The sequence below is a fragment of the Salmo trutta genome, chromosome 20 (assembly GCF_901001165.1).
Source record: "Salmo trutta chromosome 20, fSalTru1.1, whole genome shotgun sequence".
NCBI classification, from domain to species: domain Eukaryota; kingdom Metazoa; phylum Chordata; class Actinopteri; order Salmoniformes; family Salmonidae; genus Salmo; species Salmo trutta.
This window is the reverse complement of record NC_042976.1, coordinates 5,441,055-5,460,728: the sequence shown is the minus strand read 5'-3', so window position 1 is coordinate 5,460,728 and position 19,674 is coordinate 5,441,055. Positions and strand designations below refer to the sequence as shown.

At 42.8% G+C, this 19,674-nt stretch overlaps 1 long non-coding RNA gene across 1 annotated transcript; it reads right to left on the bottom strand.

Annotated features, from left to right (window-relative positions):
- Nucleotides 1–14,458: 14,458 nt before the first annotated feature.
- LOC115155318 (uncharacterized) lies at nucleotides 14,459–16,233 on the bottom strand. The gene is made up of 3 exons (XR_003868027.1): nucleotides 16,128–16,233; nucleotides 15,425–15,495; nucleotides 14,459–14,597 (listed from the first exon to the last, which is right to left on the bottom strand). It is a non-coding gene; the product is annotated as an uncharacterized LOC115155318 (long non-coding RNA).
- Between the last annotated feature and the right edge of the window lie 3,441 nt (nucleotides 16,234–19,674).

Below are 19,674 nucleotides of genomic sequence, written 5' to 3'. Positions count from 1 at the left end.
CTGCTACCGTCTCTTATGACCGAGAAAAACTTCTGGACATCAGAACAGCGATTATTCACCTCGAACTGGAAGAATCATTTTCCTTTAATGAGTCCGACGGGAAGGATATACTACTTTCCCCGGAACAGGCCATAAATCCCTGTCATTTGCTTGAAGAAAAGACAGAGAAAAAGGGGGTGGAGGTCAGGCTGCCTTCTGAGAATTTGTACGCGAGCGAGTAAACTCCCACTGTTATCCGTTCTATTGGCCAATCATTGGAAAATAAAATCGATGACCTAGGATCAAGATGATCCTATCAAAGGGACATAAAAAAAACGGTAATATTTTATGTTTCACCGAGTCGCGGCTGAACGACGACAATGATAATATAGAGCTGGTGGGATTTTCCATGAAGCTACGTCTGGTAAGACGAGGGGTGGGGGTGTGTGTCTATTTGCCAATAACAGCTGGTGCGCGATGTCTAATATTAAAGACATCTCAAGGTATTGCTCACCTGAGGTAGAGTACCTTATGATAAGTCTTAGGGCTAGGGGGCAGTATCCTGAATTTTATCCTGTCTGACGTGCCCAAAGTAAACTGCCTGTTACTCAGGCCCAGAAGCTAGGATATGCATATAATTGGTAGAATTGAATAAAAAAACACTCTGAAGTTTCTAAAACCGTTTAAATAATGTCTGTGAGTATTACAGAACTGATATGGCAGGCAAAAACCAGAGGAAAATCCATCCGGAAAATGAATGCTTGCCTATTGAAAATACTTGTAAAGAGCTCCCAGAGTGCAGTACCTATGGCTTCCACTAGATGTCGAGTCTTTAGACAGGGTTTCAGGCTTGTTTTTTGAAAAAAGAACAAGTAGTTGTAGTTTCTCCAAGGTGTTGTCATCAGGACAGTGAGACTTTTGGCGCGAGGGAGCGCTCTTCATTATTTTCCTTTTCTATTGAACACCTTTCTTGCGTCTGAAATATTATCATGTATTTACCGGTAGCTTTTTGGACTCATTTGTCTGCATGTTGAACAAGTGGATTACTGAAGTCAATGGCGCCAACTAAACAGACTTTTTGGGATATAAAGAAAGACTTTATCGAACAAAACGACAATTCATTGTGTAGCTGGGACCCTTGGGATTGCAAACAGAGCAAGATCTTCAAAAGTAAGTGATTTATTTTAGCAGTATTTGTTATTTTGTGATGCCTGTGCTGGTTTGGAAAACATGTTGTACGTGAGGCGCTGTCCTCAGATAATCAAATGCTATTCTTTCGCCGTGAAGCCTTTTTTTAAATCGGACAACTAATTTCGATTACCAAGATTCTAAGCTTTTGAATGGTGTAAGACACTTGTATTTTCATGAATGTTTAATATTACGATTTTGTATTTTGAATTTGGCGAGCTGCAATTTCACCGGATGTTGTCGAATTTGATCCCGCTAGCGTGATCCGATCCGCAACAGGATAAGCTGTAGACCACACTTTCTATTAACTTCTATGGGAAACATGGGACGTGAGCGTCCCACTCTATTCAACAGCCAGTGGTATACCGTGGCGCGAAATACAAAAACATTAAATGCTATAGCTTAAATTTCTCAAACATATGACTATTTTACACCATTTGAAAGATAAGACACTCATTAATCCAACCACATTGTCCGATTTCAAAAAGGCTTTACAGCGAAAGCAAAACATTAGATTATGTCAGGAGAGTAACCAGCCAGAAATAATCACACAGCCATTTTCAAAGCAAGCATATACACAGCTCAAAAAAATAAAGGGAACACAAAAATAACACATCCTAGATCTGAATGAATGAAAAAATCTTATTAAATACTTTTTTCTTTACATAGTTGACTGTGCTGACAACAAAATCACACAAAAATAATCAATGGAAATCTGTGGTGCAACGTGGCGTTGGTGGATGGAGCGAGACATCGAGCCATGATGTCCCAGATGTGCTCAATTGGATTCAGGTCTGGGGAACGGGCGGGCCAGTCCATAGCATCAATAGCTTCCTCTTGCAGGAACTGCTGACACACTCCAGCCACATGAGGTCTAGCCTTGTCTTGCATTAGGAGGAACCCAGGGCCAACCACACCAGCATATGGTTTCACAAGGGGTCTGAGGATCTCATCTCGGTACCTAATGGCAGTCAGGCTACCTCTGGTGAGCACATGGAGGCCCCCCAAAGAAATGTCACCCCACACCATGACTGACCCACCGCCAAACCGGTCATGCTGGAGGATGTTGCAGGCAGCAGAACGTTCTCCACGGCGTCTCCAGTCTGTCACGTGCTCAGTGTGAACCTGCTTTCATCTGTGAAGAGCACAGGGCGCCAGTGGCGAATTTGCCAATCTTGGTGTTCTCTGGCAAATGCCAAACGTCCTGCACGGTGTTGGGCTGTAAGCACAACCCCCACCTGTGGACGTCGGGCCCTAATACCACCCTCATGGAGTCTGTTTCTGACCGTTTGAGCAGACACATGCACATTTGTGGCCTGCTGGAGGTCATTTTGCAGGGCTCTGGCAGTGCTCCTCCTGCTTCTCCTTGCACAAAGGCTGCTGGGTTGTTGCCCTCCTACGGTCTCCTCCACGTCTCCTGATGTACTGGCCTGTCCTGGTAGCGCCTCCATGCTCTGGACACTACGCTGACACAGCAAACCTTCTTGCCACAGCTCGCATTGATGTGCCATCCTGGATGAGCTGCACTACCTGAGCAACTTGTGTGGGTTGTAGACTCCGTCTCATGCTACCACTAGAGTGAAAGCACCGCCAGCATTCAAAAGTGACCAAAACATCAGCCAGGAAGCATAGGACTGAGAAGTGGTCTGTGGTCACCACCTGCAGAACCACTCCTTTATTGGGGGTGTCTTGCTAATTGCCTATAATTTCCACCTGTTGTCTATTCCATTTGCACAACAGCATGTGAAATGTATTGTCAATCAGTGTCGCTTCCTAAGTGGACAGTTTGATTTCACAGAAGTGTGATTGACTTGGAGTTACATTGTGTTGTTTAAGTGTTCCCTTTATTTTTTGAGCAGTGTATGTCACAGAAACACAAACCACAGCTAAATGCAGCACTAACCTTTGATGATCATCAGATGACACTCCTAGGACATTATGTTATACAATACATGCATGTTTTGTTCAATCAAGTTCATATTTATATCAAAAAACAGCTTTATACATTAGCATGTGATGTTCAGAACTAGCATACCCACCCAAAACTTCCGGTGAATTTACTAAATTACTCATGATAAACGTTTACAAAATACATAATTATAGATCTATAATTATAGATAATTATAGATAATTATAGATACAGAGATCCTGTATCCTATAGATACAGAAATCCTTTACGCAATCGCGGTGTAAGATTTTAAAATAGCTTTTCAGCGAAAGCACATTTTGTAATATTCTGAGTACATAGCTCGGCCATCAAGGCTAGCTATTAAGACACCCGCCAACGTCGAGGCTCAGTAAACTCAGAATTACTATTAGAAAAATTGTATTACCTTTGCTGTTCTTCATCAGAATGCACTCCCAGGACTTCTACTTCAACAACAAATGTTGTTTTGTTTCCAAATAATCCATAGTTATTATCCAAATACCTCCGTTTTGTTTGTGCGTTCAGGTCACTATCCAAAGGGTAACGCGCGGGCGCATTTCGTGACAAAAAAATTCAAAATGTTCCTTTACCGTACTTAGAAGCATGTCAAATGCTGTTTAAAATCAATTTTTTTGCGATTTTCCTCGTAAAATAGCGATAATATTCCAACCGGACAACCTTGTATTCATTCAAACAGGTGAAGAAAAAAATGGCCAAGTCTTGTGAAAGCGCATCACCTGTCTCTGAGCCACCAGGCAAACAGAGTTCCTGTACCTTGCCCAGAGACAGCAGACGCCCCAATCCACTTTCTGGAGCCAATGGAAGCCTTAGAACGTGTCACGTAACCCCAAAGATACTGTAATTTTGATAGATGCAACAGAAGGACCACAAATTGTCAGACAGGCCACTTCCTGCTTGTAATCTCTCAGGTTTTTGGCTGCCATATGAGTTCTGTTATACTCACAGACACCATTCAAACCGTTTTAGAAACTTTAGTGTGTTTTCCATCCAAATATACTAATTATATGCATATTCTCATTTCTGGAAAAGAGTAGTAACCAGTTTAAATCGGGTACGTTTTTTATCCGGCCGTGAAAATACTACCCCCTAGCCCCAACAGGTTAAGAGAGTTCTCATCTATATTAATCGTAGCCATCTATTTATAACCACAGACCGATGCTGGCACTAAGACCGCACTCAACCAAAGCTACAAGGCCATAAGCAAACAATAAAAGGCTCATCCAGAAGTGGTGCTCCTAGTGACTGGGGACTTTAATGCAGGCAACCTTAAATACGTTTTACCTCATTTCTATCAGCATGCCACATGTGCAACCAGAGGGAAAAAAACTCTAGACCACCTTTACTCCACACACAGAGAGGCATACAAAGCTCTCCCTCGCCCTCCATTTGGCAAATCTGACCATAATTCTATCCTCCCGATTCCTGCTTACAGCAAAAACTAAAGCAGGAAGTACCAGTGACTTTTCAGATTTCAGATGATGCGGATGCTACGCTTCAGGACTGTTTTGCTAGCACTGACTGGAATATGTTCCAGGATTCATCGAATGGCATTGAGGAGTACACCACCTCAGTCATCGGCTTCATCAATAAGTGCATCGATGACGTCATCCCCACAATGACCGTACGTACATATCCCAACCAGGAGCAATGGATTACAGGCAACATCCGCGTCGAGCTAAAGGCTAGAGCTGCCGCTTTCAAGGAGCTGGACACTAATCCAGATTGGATCCTACTACACCGGCTCGGACACTCGTCAGATGTGGCAGGGCTTGAAAACTATTATGGACTGCAAAGGGAAACACAGACGCGAGCCTACCAGACGAGCTAAATGACTTTTATGATAACTTCGAAGCAAGCAACACTGAAGCATGCATGAGAGCAACAGCTGTTCTGGACGACTGTGTGATATATCTTTCGGTAGCCGATGTGAACAAGACCTTTAAACATTTTTTTTTACATTTTACATTTTAGTCATTCAGCAGACGCTCTTATCCAGAGCAACTTACATTAGTGAATGCATACATTTCATAATTTTTTCCCCCCCGTACTGGTCCCCCGTGGGAATCGAACACACAACCCTGGTGTTGCAAACACCATGCTCTACCACCTGAGCCAATAATCACAAAGCCGCGGGGACAGAAGGATAACCAGGACGTATACTCAAAGCGGACCAACTGGCAAGTATCATCACTTACATTTTCAACCTCTCCCTGACCAAGTCTGTAATAGATAGTCCCTGTGCCCAAGGAAGTCAAGGTAACCTGCCTAAATGATTACCGCCCGTAGCACTCACGTCGGTAGCCATGAAGTGCTTTGAAATGCTAGTCATGGCTCACAACAACAGCATACTCCCAAATACCCTAGACCCACTCCAATTCGCATACCACCCCAAAAGATCCACAGATGGCACAATCTCAATCGCACTCCACACTGCCCTTTCCCCCCTGGACAAAAGGAACACCTATGTGAGAATGCTGTTCCTTGACTACAGCTCAGCGTTCAAAACCATCATGCTCACGAAGCTCATCACTAAGCTAATGAGCCTGGGACTAAACACCTCCCTCTGCAACTGGATCCTGGGCTTCCTGACGGGCCGTCCCCAGGTGTAAGGGTAGGCAACCACACGTATTTTTTATTTCTTTATTTCACCTTTATTTAACCAGGTAGGCAAGTTGAGAACAAGTTCTCATTTACAAATTGCGACCTGGCCAAGATAAAGCAAAGCAGTTCGACAACATACAAAAACACAGAGTTACACATGGAGTAAAACAACATACAATCAATGATGCAGTAGAAAAAATAAGACTATATACAATGTGAGCAAATGATGTGAGATAAGGGAGGTAAAGGCAAAAAAATGCCATGGTGGCAAAGTAAATAAAGTATGGCAAGAAAAACACTGGAATGGTAGATTTGTAGTTTGAAGAAAGTTAAAAGTTAAAATATAAATAATATGGTGCAAAGGAGCAAAATAAATAAAATAAATAAATACAGTAGGGGAAGAGGTAGTAGTTTGGGCTAAATTAAAGATGGGCTATGTACAGGTGCAGAGATCTGTGAGCTGCTCTGACAGCTGGTGCTTAAAGCTAGTGAGGGAGATAAGTGTTTCCAGTTTTAGAGATTTTTGTAGTTCGTTCCAGTCATTGGCAGCTGAGAACTGGAAGGAGAGACGACCAAAGGAGGAGTTGGCTTTAGGGGTGACCAGAGAGATATACCTGCTGGAGCGCGTGCTGCAGGTGGGTGCTGCTATGGTGACCAGTGAACGGAGATAAGGGGGGACTTTACCTAGCAGGGTCTTGTAGATGACCTGGAGCCAATGTGTTTGGCGACGATTATGAAGTGAAGGCCAGCCAACGAGAGCATACAGGTCGCAGTGCTGGGTTGTATATGGGGCTTTGGTGACAAAACGGATGGCACTGTGATAGACTGTATCCAGCTTGTTGAGTAGGGTATTGGAGGCTATTTTGTAAATGACATCGCCGAAGTCGAGGATTGGTAGGATGGTCAGTTTTACGAGGGTATGTTTGGCAGCATGAGTGAAGGATGCTTTGTTGCGAAATAGGAAGCCAATTCTAGATTTCACTTTGGATTGGAGATGATTGATGTGAGTCTGGAAGGAGAGTTTACAGTCTAACCAGACACCTAGGTATTTGTAGTTGTCCACAAATTCTAAGTTAGAACCGTCCAGAGAAGTTATGCTGGATGGGCGGGCAGGTGCAGGCAGCGATCGGTTGAAGAGCATGCATTTAGTTTTACTTGTGTTTAGGAGCAGTTGGAGACCACGGAAGGAGAGTTGAATGGCATTGAAGCTCGTCTGGAGGGTTGTTAACACAGTGTCCAAAGAAGGGCCAGAAGTATACAGAATGGTGTCGTCTGCGTAGAGGTGGATCAGAGATTCACCAGCAGCAAGAGCGACATCATTTATGTATACAGAGAAAAGAGTTGGCCCAAGAATTGAACCCTGTGGTACCCCCATAGAGACTGCCAGAGGTCCAGACAGTAGGCCCTCCGATTTGACACACTGAACTCTGTCAGAGAAGTAGTTGGTGAACCAGGCGACGCAATCGTTTGAGAAACCAAGGCTACTAAGTCTGCCGATGAGGATGTGGTGATTAACAGAGTCAAAAGCTTTGGCCAGGTCAATGAATACGGCAGCACAGTATTGTTTCCTATCGATGGCGGTTACGATGTCGTTTAGGACCTTGAGCGTGGCTGAGGTGCACCCATGACCAGCTCTGAAACCAGATTGCATAGCGGAGAGGGTGCGGTGGGATTCGAAATAGTCGGTAATCTGTTTGTTGACTTGGCTTTCGAAGACCTTAGAAAGGCAGGGTAGGATGGATATAGGTCTGTAGCAATTTGGGTCAAGAGTGTCACCTCCTTTGAAGAGGGGGATGACAGCAGCTGCTTTTCAATCTATGGGAATCTCAGACGACACGAAAGAGAGGTTGAACAGGCTAGTAATAGGGGTTGCAATAATTTCGGCAGATTATTTTAGAAAGAAAGGGTCCAGATTGTCAAGCCCAGCTGATTTGTAGGGGTCCAGATTTTGCAGCTCTTTCAGAACATCAGCTGAATGGATTTGGGAGAAGGAGAAATGGGGGAGGCTTGGGCGAGTAGCTGTGGGGGGTGCAATGCTGTTGAATGCAGTAGGGGTAGTTAGGTGGAAAGCATGGCCAGCCGTAGAAAAGTGCTTATTGAAATTCTCAATTATAGTGGGCTTATCGGTGGTGACAGAGTTTCCTATCCTCAGTGCAGTGGGCAGTTGGGAGGAGGTGTTCTTATTCTCCATGGACTTTACAATGTCCCAGAACTTTTTAGAGTTGGAGTTGCACGAAGCAAATTTCTGTTTGAAAAAGCTAGCCTTGGCGTTTCTAACTGCCTGTGTGTATTGGTTTCTAACTTCCCTAAAAAGTTGCATATCGCAGGGGCAGTTCGATGCTAATGCAGAACGCCACAGGATATTTTTGTGTTGGTTAAGGGCAGTCAGGTCTGGGGAGAACCAAGGGCTATATCTGTTCCTGGTTCTAGGATCAGCGTGGTAGTCTGCAACGCTGATCCTCAACACTGGGGCCCCTCAGGGGTGTGTACTTAGTCCCCTACTGTACTTCCTTTTCACACACGACTGCGTGGCCAAACACAACTTCAACACCATCATTAAGTTTGCTGACAACACAACAGTGGTAAGCTTGATCACTGACAACGATGAGACAGCCTATAGGGAGGAAGTCAAAGACCTGGCAGTGTGGTGCCAGAACAACAACCTCTCCCTCAATGTAAGCAAGACAAAGGAGCTGATCGTGGACTACAGGAAAAGGTAGGCCGAACAGGCCCCCATTAACATCGACAGGGCTGTAGTGGAGCGGGTTGAGAGTGTCATGACGTTGGCCTCTTTGAGTACAGGGAGGACAGTTGACCCCCTCCCCCTTTGCACCATCCCCCAACCTACCTCCCCCCACCCAGGCCCTGTGTGAAGGGGTGGTAAAATTCCAGAGAAGAATCTCCTGCCACATGGCCCATAGAGAGACACAGGAAATTCTTCCAACTCACAGAATTGGGGAACCGAGTGACATTTGTGTTCTGGAGAAGGTATGGAAGATTGGTGAAGAATCCAGCTACGAACTGGTCCGCTTGGTATAATTTTGTGATACTCAGAAGAGACAATATAGCCATATTACCATAAAACGGTTTATATAATAGCCTCAGCTATGAGACTTGCATCCACATGGTTGTATAGAATGTATTAACCTGTTATGGCTAGGGGGCAGTATTTTCACGGCCGGATAAAAAACGTACCCGATTTAATCTGATTATTACTCCTGCCCAGAAACTAGAATATGCATATAATTATTAGCTTTTGATAGAAAACACTCCAAAGTTTCTAAAACTGTTTGAATGGTGTCTGTGAGAATAACAGAACTCATTTGGCAGGCCAAAACCTGAGAAGATTCTGTACAGGAGGTACCCTGTCTGACCATTTCTTGGCCTTCTTGATTATCTCTATCCAATACAGGGGATCTCTGTTGTTACGTGACACTTCCTACGGCTCCCATGGGCTCTCAGAAGGCGGCAAAAAGCTGAATCGTGGCTTTGCAGGCTCTGGCTGAAAAAAAGTAGCGCGTTTGGATAGTGGCCGGTCACAGTACAATGAAACTCAGGCTCGTGCACGAGGGGATCCCATGCTTTTATTTTCTCTCTCTTTGTACAGATACACGCTTTCCCGGTCGGAATATTATCGCTTTTTTACGAGAAAAATGGCATAAAAATTGATTTTAAACAGCGGTTGACATGCTTCGAAGTACGGTAATGGAATATTTAGAATTTTTTTGTCACGAAATGCGTCGTGCGTGTGACCCTTATTTACACTTCGGATAGTGTCTTGAACGCACGAACAAAACGCCGTTATTTGGATATAACTATGGATTATTTTGAACCAAACCAACATTTGTTATTGAAGTAGCAGTCTTGGGAGTGCATTCTGACGAAGAACACCAAAGGTAATCAAACTTTTCTAATAGTAAATCGGAGTTTGGTCAGGGCTAAACTTGGTGGGTGTCAAAATAGCTAGCCGTGATGGCTGGGCTATCTACTCAGAATATTGCAAAATGTGCTTTCACCGAAAAGCTATTTTAAAATCGGACATATCGAGTGCATAGAGGAGTCCTGTATCTATAATTCTTAAAATAATTGTTATGTTTTTTGTGAACGTTTATCGTGAGTAATTTAGTCAATTCACCGGAAGTGTTCGGTGGGAATGTTAGTTATCAACGTCACATGCTAATGTAAAAAGCTGGTTTTTGATATAAATATGAACTTGATTGAACAAAACATGCATGTATTGTATAACATAATGTCCTAGGCGTGTCATCTGATGAAGATCATCAAAGGTTAGTGCTGCATTTAGCTGTGGTTTTGTTTTTTGTGACATTATATGCTAGCTTGAAAAATGGGTGATTATTTCTGGCTGGGTACTCTGCTGACATAATCTAATGTTTTGCTTTCGCTGTAAAGCCTTTTTGAAATCGGACAGTGTGGTTAGATGAAGGAGAGTCTTGTCTTTAAAATGCTGTAAAATAGTCATATGTTTGAAAAATTGAAGTTTTTGTATTTTTGAGGAATTTGTAATTCGCGCCACGCCTATCATTGGATATTGGAGCAGGTGTTCCGCTAGCGGAACGTCTAGATGTAAGAGGATAAAATGTAAAGATGTAAAGGATAAAGCTATTTGTGACACATTGAGATGCTGTGTACTGATGTTAATGTGATAGAATGTATTTATGTTCAAAGATTAAATCAGTCATTGGCACGCCCCCCAGGGACACAGACAGGACCAGGCGTCATGTGACAAGCCTGTTCTATGTTCACTATAAAACCCCACCCTGATTTACTTTCTTCAGACCAGGCCTCCACTCCATTGCGAGTTGGCCAATAGGTTTGACCATCCAATTCCTATACTGAAAGTGAACTATACCACGTGGTTAACTTTTAGACTATTGATACCGACAGAATAAGAACAAGTCTTTGATATTAATTAATAGTCTGCAGCTAGAAATTATATCATTGAACGCGAAGACCAACGAAACATCCATTCTATAACGACATTAATGAATGTCGCTTTGAAAGATCCATTCTAACCAAGAGAGAGAGAGAGAGAGAACTCTCCAACAGAACGACTCTTCAACAAGGATCCCGACGACACACTGAGCGTAAATATATATTGATTGCAGTTGTTCCCGAATGAGTGAGCGTTCATGTACAATGGATTAGCATATCAATTGTTAATATTAATGAACTCTGTGTGTCTCCTCAGCTGACCGTTTATGACCCTTTGTCTAACAGACCAGCCATGCCTGTTTAGCCCACTAGGGCACATTCCTCTACCAATTCTTTGTGACGATAATTACTGTTTGTATGCTTTCTGTGAATTACTTAGTTTAGTAAATAAATGATTTTAAGACAATTGATGTATGGATGACTCTTAGTAAAGGCTGGGTTCGTGCAGATACAACAATTTACGACGTTTGGAATGAGACTGGACGCGAGGTAAAATACACCATTTAAACCAGAAGATAATCGGCCTATACTATAATAGAATATAATATATAATGTTATAATATAGGAAAGTTATATTAGGAAAATTAGAACTTTGTAATCTGAATATTTTCCTTGGTGCCCCGATCTCCTAGTTAATTACAATTAAACGATTAATCAGTTTAATTGCGTGATAATAATTACAGGGAGTTAATTGATAAACATGTCTTCAGTTTAATGGTACCCCAAAGACACGACAAGAGTTTCAAGATCCTTGGTGTCCACATCACCAACGAACTATCATGGTCCAAACACACCAAGACAGTCGTGAAGAGGGCACGACAACACCTTTTCCCCCTCAGGACACTGAAAAGATTTGGCATGGGTCCCCAGATCCTTCAAAAGTTCTACAGCTGCACCATCGAGAGCATCCTGACTGGTTGTATCACCGCCTGGTATGGCAACTGCTCGGCATCTGAATGTAAGGCGCTATAGAGGGTAGTGCGTACATCACTGGGACATCACTGAGGCCAAGCTTCCTGCCATCCAGGACCTATATAATAGGCAGTGTCAGAGGAAAGCACAAAAAGTTGTCAGGAACTCCAGTCACCCAAATCATAGAATGTTTTCTCTCATATTGCACGGCAAGCGGTACCGGAGCGCAAAGTCTAGAACCAAAAGGCTCCTGAACAGCTTTTACCCCCAAGCCATAAAATTGCGGGACACGGGACAGTCGTAAATCATGCAGCGCATTATATCAAGATCACAGATTTTAGAGTAACAACAAATGTCGGTACATAGAAGTGTCATATCGGCTGAAAGCTTAAATTCTAGTAGCTATCACTGTGAAAGAATGCCACACTATTGTTTGAGGAGAGCTCCTAAAAACAAAACACTTTTTCAATGCGATAGGTTTGATAAATTCACCTCTGAAGGTGAAATGTGTACTTACATCCTGAAATCTTGCTCTGGTTTATCATCCAAAGGGTCCCAGAGATAACATGAAGTGTCGTTTTGTTAGATAAAATCCTTTTTCATATAGTAAAAAGGTCTATATAGCACGCACGATCGATTTTGTATTTCCACTCGTTCAATTTGCAAAGAAAGAAATCTGTGAAAATCACGAGTCAAATCACATTTATATCTATTCCTCAGAGATCCTAGAGGTAACAAGACTTCACTATTTCATTTGGGGTGTAGTATATCCTATAGGACACCATATTTGGTCAGAGAGCGACGCCTTCATGGCACGCCGATGATGCGTGCGGCCATCACTTGAACAACTGTATCTTTATCAAATAAGCACCAATCAGGATCAAACAAAGCTAGCTAGATAGCCAATGATCTGGGCTTTACGGGAGTATCTGGAAACCGTATATATGTCATAAAATGTAGCTCCTAACCTTGTACAACAGCATGCCTTTTCATTTTGGACAAAAAATTTAAGGATATTCAGAGTTATGAAGTCATGAAAACTGGTTGTTTTGCAAGTGTTGAATTTATTATATGGCTACTAATACTTGGAAAGCTAAATCCAAGTCCAAGTATACAGATTTGACAATATTCTTTCAGAAAAATGGAATAAGAATGCAAATGTCTCCTTCACGATTTGCCCAAATGTACCTGGCGACACTAAAAGTCTTGAGGATCAGTCATTCTCCAAGTTATCCATCTGACACTTTGCACATACACTGCTGCCATCTTGTGGACACTATGGGAATTACAACCAGAGTGATGGCTGTAACAGTGACCTTTCTCTTGCATTTAAAAAATGGTGATAAAAAAACATTGGTTGGTTTTTTCTTTGTATTTTCTTCTACCAGATCTATTGTGTTATATTCTCCTACATTCAATTCACATCTCCACAAACTTCAAAGTGTTTCCTTTCAAATGGTACCAAGAAAATGCATATCCTTGCTTCAGGGCCTGAGTTACAGGCAGTTAGATTTGGGTATGTCATTTAGGCGAAAATTGAAAAAAAGGGGGCTATCCCTAAAGTTTTTAACAGCTCCTATGCCCATTCCATGAAACTGCTGAACAATTGATCGAATGGCCACTGGACTATTTATATTGACCCCCTTTGTTTTGTACACTGCTGCCACTCACTTTTTATTACCTATGCACAGTCACCTCACCCCTACCTACATGTACAAATTACCTCTATCCTGTACCCCCGCACATTGACTTGGTACCGGTACCCCCTGTATATAGCCTCGTTATTGTTATGTGTGAATTTTTACAATTCTTTTAATTTTGTTTATTCAGTAAATATTTTCTTAACTCTTCTTGAACTGCACTGTTGGTTAAGGGCTTGTAAGTAAGCATTTCACTGTAAGGTCTACACTTGTTGTATTCAGCACGTGACAAATAAAGTTGGATTTGATAAATGGCAGCTAGCATGCTAAATGGAAGCTAGCATGCTAAATGGCAGCTAGCATGCTAAATGGCAACTAGCATACTAAATGGCAGCTAGCATGCTAAATGGCGCTGCACCTGTAGACTTCCAGTCATTGCTTCCAGGGCTTAGTTATCAAAATGCTGATCTATCCCTTCAAAACATTCAAAGTAAAACCAGGCATGAAGAATGAGTCTCCTGTCCTCCATCACAGTTCAGTCACACAGTCTATCTAGTTCCACCAATCACACTACATAGCATTTCTTCACTGATTAGTTCACAGTAGGGATTTTGGCCATGGGCCTAAGAGGAGGGGGTAGTGTACAGAAATGCTGCATACAGAGAGGAGGCCATGTCAGTACTTGGCATCAGCCTGAAGACTAGGAATACTCTCAGGGAGAAGGCAATATACAGTATGCCCAAACAACCATCAGATTTAGGTGTTATGTGGACCTGTGGAGGGGTGGGTGTTACATTTTGTATGTTCCCCCTTCAATTCAATATTCATTACCATGCTACCTTAGTTCCTAGTGATTAGTGGTGGCCTGTGTGATTAGAGGGAGACGAGGGTGACAGGTTTAGATGACAGCATAGAGATGGTAATAACATTGGTTTATTATCATCATCTTTAAGTCATGGAAATGATCAACATATGCAGTTAAGATGTGTTGATGGTTTGACTATGGTAGTTTTAGAGTGGAGAAGCATCTCACTCAAGACCAACCAACATAAACAACATGTCAACCAGACTCTAGAAGTCAGTTGACATGGAGAGAGAGGTGGGAGGGATACCCCAGGAACCTCCATCCACCCTCAGTCCCAACACTGCAGTTATACAGGACATAGAGAGAGACCCGGGGTATCATGGTGAGACTATACCATGTATACTATACATAATGGTGCAGGATAGACCACAACAAAGGAGATGGCTACTGAAGTTAGTCTGTGGTCTTATTGGTCAATACTCACCGTTCCCATTGCTGATAGGCTCCGTGGTGTCCCGGTTCATGGCCCTCTGGACGGCCTTCTTTCAGCGTGTGTTCCGGAACTCTCTCTCTACAGGAGAAAAAGAGACAGTTACATACTGACTCATCATTGGATCATCCTGTCCTCATGAAAACTATGCAATTAGTTGCACCTGTATTGTTCTGTAATGTATACATTTAACCACCAGATGGCAGTCTGAGGTAAATATTGATAAGGCGTCTCATGGTCATGCCTAAGACAGGGTTGGTGTCAAATCAGTCAATTGACGAAGTGGATTGAAATGAAATTAATGAATTAATATCCTCATGGAAAAACAACAAGGTTTTACATTCATGGTTAAAGAGCTGATCAAGGTCTGATGCTGCTCCCACACCCTCTGGGTTGATCTGGGGTTGATATTACTCAGTAGAGAAGGTTGTGAGGTCACCAAGGGCCAGGCTCCAGACACTGGCCCCCTCTGCTACTCCAGCTGCCATGGCTGAACCCAGTGCAGGAACACATATGACTTGATAATCCAATACTGCACTGCCTCAGGAGTAGGTAGAGGTTCATGTTAGAATGTACTCTGTGTGTATCTGCTTTCAGAATGTACTCTGTGTGTGTCAGCTTTTACAGTCATGTTTTCCTGCGTAGAGTGACTTCAATGTGCCTGTGTGTACTTGGGAGTGGACATACAAATGTGTGTATTTGAGTCAAAGTTCATATTAGAGTTTACTGAGTGTGTGTGGGTGTGTACGTGTCTCTACCCATGCATCTCTCCACCTGTAGCTGGCTTAGAGGAACCCCATAGTCCTGGTTCATGGCATCCAAGATCTGGACAATTATCCATCCATTAGTTAATATCAGAGTGCTATCTGATGTGTGTGATTGTGTCTGAATGGAATGAAAAGCCTTACCTCTAGTCTGATAACAGACAGCCTCCAGCTCAGCAAAGACCAGGTGAGATGTGTTAGTGGACTGAGTCTGTCTACAGATGATAGAAGGAAGGAGAGATGGTGAAAAGGATGAAATCAAACTAAATATATATATATATATACATGCATCTCTGTTGAACTGAAGGTCAGAATACATGTGTGTTAAATTAAACACACCTCAAATACAGTGACATCACGTAAAACCTTGTTAGGTTCTGACAAGCAGATTGAAAAACTAAATGGACAACTAGCTCAAACCAAGTTTATTCACTCAATGGCTCCAAAAGCTGCATAGACAAAAACATGTTCCCACCAGCACCAGTATTTTTACCCCCTTTAGCTGGAGTCTCCTCCGTTTGTCTAAACATTACATTTTCTGTTGCTACTGTAGGCAGGAAGTTAAGTGATGTGTGAAATGAAACTGTTCCTTCTGCCTTCATGTGACCTGATCTCGGCCCACATTCCTCACTAATCCACAGCTATCCACCCTTATCAACCACGTGATTGCCTTTTCCCTTACTTAGTCATTTTCCAGGCCCGTACTTCTTATCCACCCTCCATTGACCCCATAATTTACATTCCTCCTACATACAAACATTAACTTTTGGTGTTTGAAATTACAACCCAACAACCTAAAGAAATGTGTCCGCAGCTTGAGGTAGTTTTAAAGGTTGAAGTCACTCACCATCGTAGAGGGCGTAGTGCCCAGAGAAGGCAGGAACAAAGTCATATCCATATGACGAGCTTCTCTGTGAAAGGTGGAGGGGGAAAGAAAGAGAGAGGGAGAGAAAAAGAGAGAGAGTGATGGCTATTTAACAGTCTGATGGCCTTGAGATAGAAGCTGTTTTTCAGTCTCTCGGTCCCATCTTTGATGCACCTGTATTGACCTCGCCTTCTGGATGATAGTGGTGTGAACAGGCAGTGGCTCGGGTGGTTGTTGTTCTTGATGATCTTTTTGCTCTTCCTGTGACATCGGGTGCTGTATGTGTCCCGGGGGGCAGGTAGTTTGCCCCCGGTGATGCGTTGGGCAGACCACACCACCCTCTGCAGAGCCCTGCGGTTGCGGGCGTTGTAGTTGCCGTACAAGGCAGTGATACAACTCGTCAGGATGCTCTCAATTGTGCATCTGTAAAAGTTTGTGATGGTCTTAGGGGCCATAACCAAAATTTCTTCAGCATCCTGAGGTTAAAGAGGCACTGTTGTGCCTTCTTCACCACACTGTCTGTATGGGTGGAACATTTCAGATTGTCAGTGATGTGTACGCAGTGGAACTTGAAGCTTTCCACCTTCTCCACTGCGGTCCCGTCGATCTAAATGGGGGCGTGCTCCCTCTGCTGTTCCCTGAAGTCCATTATCAGCTCCTTCGTGTTTTGACGTTGAGGGAGAGGTTATTTTCTTGGCACCACTCCGCCAGGGCCCTCACTTCCTCCCTGTACGCTGTCTAGTCAATGTTGGTAATCAGGCCTACTACTGTTGTGTTTTCTGCAAACTTGATGATTGAGTTGGAGGCTTGCATGGCCACGCAATCATGGGTGAACAGGGAGTACAGAGGGGACTGAGCACTCACCCTTGTGGGGTGCATGTGTTGAGGATCAGTGAAGCGGAGGTGTTGTTTCCTACCTTCTCCGCCTGGGGCGGCCCGTTGGGAAGTCCAGGACCCGGTTGCACAATAAATATAATTAAGAAATGCATAAATATTAGGACAAGCAATGTCGGAGTGGTGTCGGCGTAGGTTCCTTGTTCCTTGTCAATCATTGGCTTATTGGTGAAATCAGCAATCAGACAATATATTCTTTAAGTAAATCAATTAAACCTTTATTAATGCAATTGCAGACAGAAGTTGACAACGGAAACACAGCACGCATGTTTGAGAGTAAGTTCTGCACCCCACCTTAAAACACAGCTGATTATATACATTTGATCACTCCCTGGTGGTATGATCACCTACGTCAATGTAGGTATACAGCAATATGCTGAGGTTACCTTATAAGGCAACCTAGTACAGTAGCTTCTCTGAATTCATTAGCATTGTCAACTGCCACACAAGATCAACATGTCAAAACAAGACAGTTGGTACTTCTCTATATCTAGTTTCAGTCTGACTCAGACCCAGCCTCCAGGCTCACTCTCATAACAACCAGGGCTTAACCACAAAGACTAATAAAGATATCTTGTGCAACGTATAGTTGCAGAGCTTTAGACACGTAGCAACAGTATCGTATTATAAGGCCTGCAGAAAAACATAATGGGGAGGGTCTTTGGGACCTTAACCCCTTCAGTGGCATTTACTAAAATACAGTAGAATAGAATACAGTACAAACGTATGAGATGAGTAAAGCAGTATGTAAACATGATTAAAGTGACTAGTGTTCCATTATTAAAGTAGCCAGTGATTCCATGTCTATAGGACAGCAGCCTCTAAGGTGCAGGGTTGAGTAACCGGGTGGTAGCCGGCTAGCGATGGCTATTTAACAGTCTGATGGCATTGAGATAGAAGCTGCTTTTCAGTCTCACCTGTACTGACCTCGCCTTCTGGATGATAACAGGGTGAACTGGCCGTGGCTCGGGTGGTTGATGTCCTTGATGATCTTTTTGGCCTTCCTGTGACATCGAGTGCTGTAGGTGTCCTGGAGGGCCGGCAGTGTGCCCCCGGTGGGCGGTTGCGGGCGGTGCAGTTGCAGTACCAGCTGGTGATACAGACCGACAGGATGCTCTGAATTGTGTATCTGTAAAAGTTTGTGAGGGTCTTAGGGGCCAAGCCAAATTTCCTCAGCCTCCTGACTGACCATGGATTTTGACGATGGATTCCCCAATGTGCCTCTTTAATAACTATGATGGAGACATGTTATTTTTCTCATAAAGCAGTCTTGAGCGCGCGGCTAGACTTCCTGACTCCATAGACTGTATGCAGTGCACTGACTAGTTTTTCATGCAAATAATTTTACTTGAGAAATACTGCCCCGAAAACCTTAGCTAGATGTAAAATTGCGCAACTAAGATTTCTGCTCTAAAAAAGTATAAATGAATTACAGATTTTTTGATTGATCTTAGATTCATTCTGATTATTTTGAGGAAGTTACTATTTTGAGGAACTGGCTATGATGCTACTGTGACTCAGGAAGGACAAACAACAGTACCTGCCTGGGTATGATGGGCAAACATAACACACACCAAGACAACTCTTGTTTGGCTTCAGTCATGGCCGCTAGCATTTGTTAATGAGCATTGGTGAAAAAACGAGGCCAAATTAGGAAGTGCAGTCGTCCTTTAAATACTTGAATAGTGTGTTAGTGCTTGGTTGGAATAAAAGCCTCCAATAAGTTAAGACATTGATAGTGAACACCAGGCCTTGTATTTTGCAATTGGCACAAGAAATGGAGAGTTACGATTTATTTCGGGCATTTAATATGTAATACTCAAACATATAATATTATTTAATTAATGAGGATTAACTCGTATCAATCATTCACAAAAGCATTTGGGGATTGGCTTGTAGGCTATTTGGTGTGAGTAAAATTAGGCCCTAAAATGTAGGCTTAAACACTAATGCCAGAAATATAAAAATAATGAAAGAGAAAACCGATATAAATTACACAAGAAATATGATTTATTTATGGATTTTTACTGGGTTATTTTCTCTTTATTCAACCAGACCGCCACCCATCCACCCTACATCCGGACAATATTTAATGAACGTTTGCGCCCCATGGATATAACAGCAGGTCTTTTTCCCCTACTGTCTATACTCTAGTTTTACTAGCACTATAGACTATTCACCTCTCCTCTCTTGACACAAACAATGGATTAAAACTGAGCAAATAAGAAATTAATCTCTGCATTTTTTTGTTGAGTGCTCCATCTCCTTTCTGCCTTGAATGAATCCTTTAGGACTTTTTTCTTGATAAACCCTTTTGTTAGAAGGCATAGTACCTTAGGACCATTGCCGTGGGAAGTAGGGTTGCCGAGGGTACTGAAAAGTCAAAATAAATAAAAAAATATATTCATAAATAACTCATATTTTGGGGAAAAAAACTGTTTATTTTCTCACAAAAATAGTGCACTGTAGCACGGGCTAAAAAAAATGTCTGCAACCCCCCATTACTACAAGGCACTTGAAATCTGGGGTAGTTTCCCACAGCAGTTCCTGTTATGATGGATTCTTGTTGTACTTAGGTCATGAAAGAGTTCATCAGATAGGATGCTACTTTCACTTTCAGTGTCTGCAGACTTTA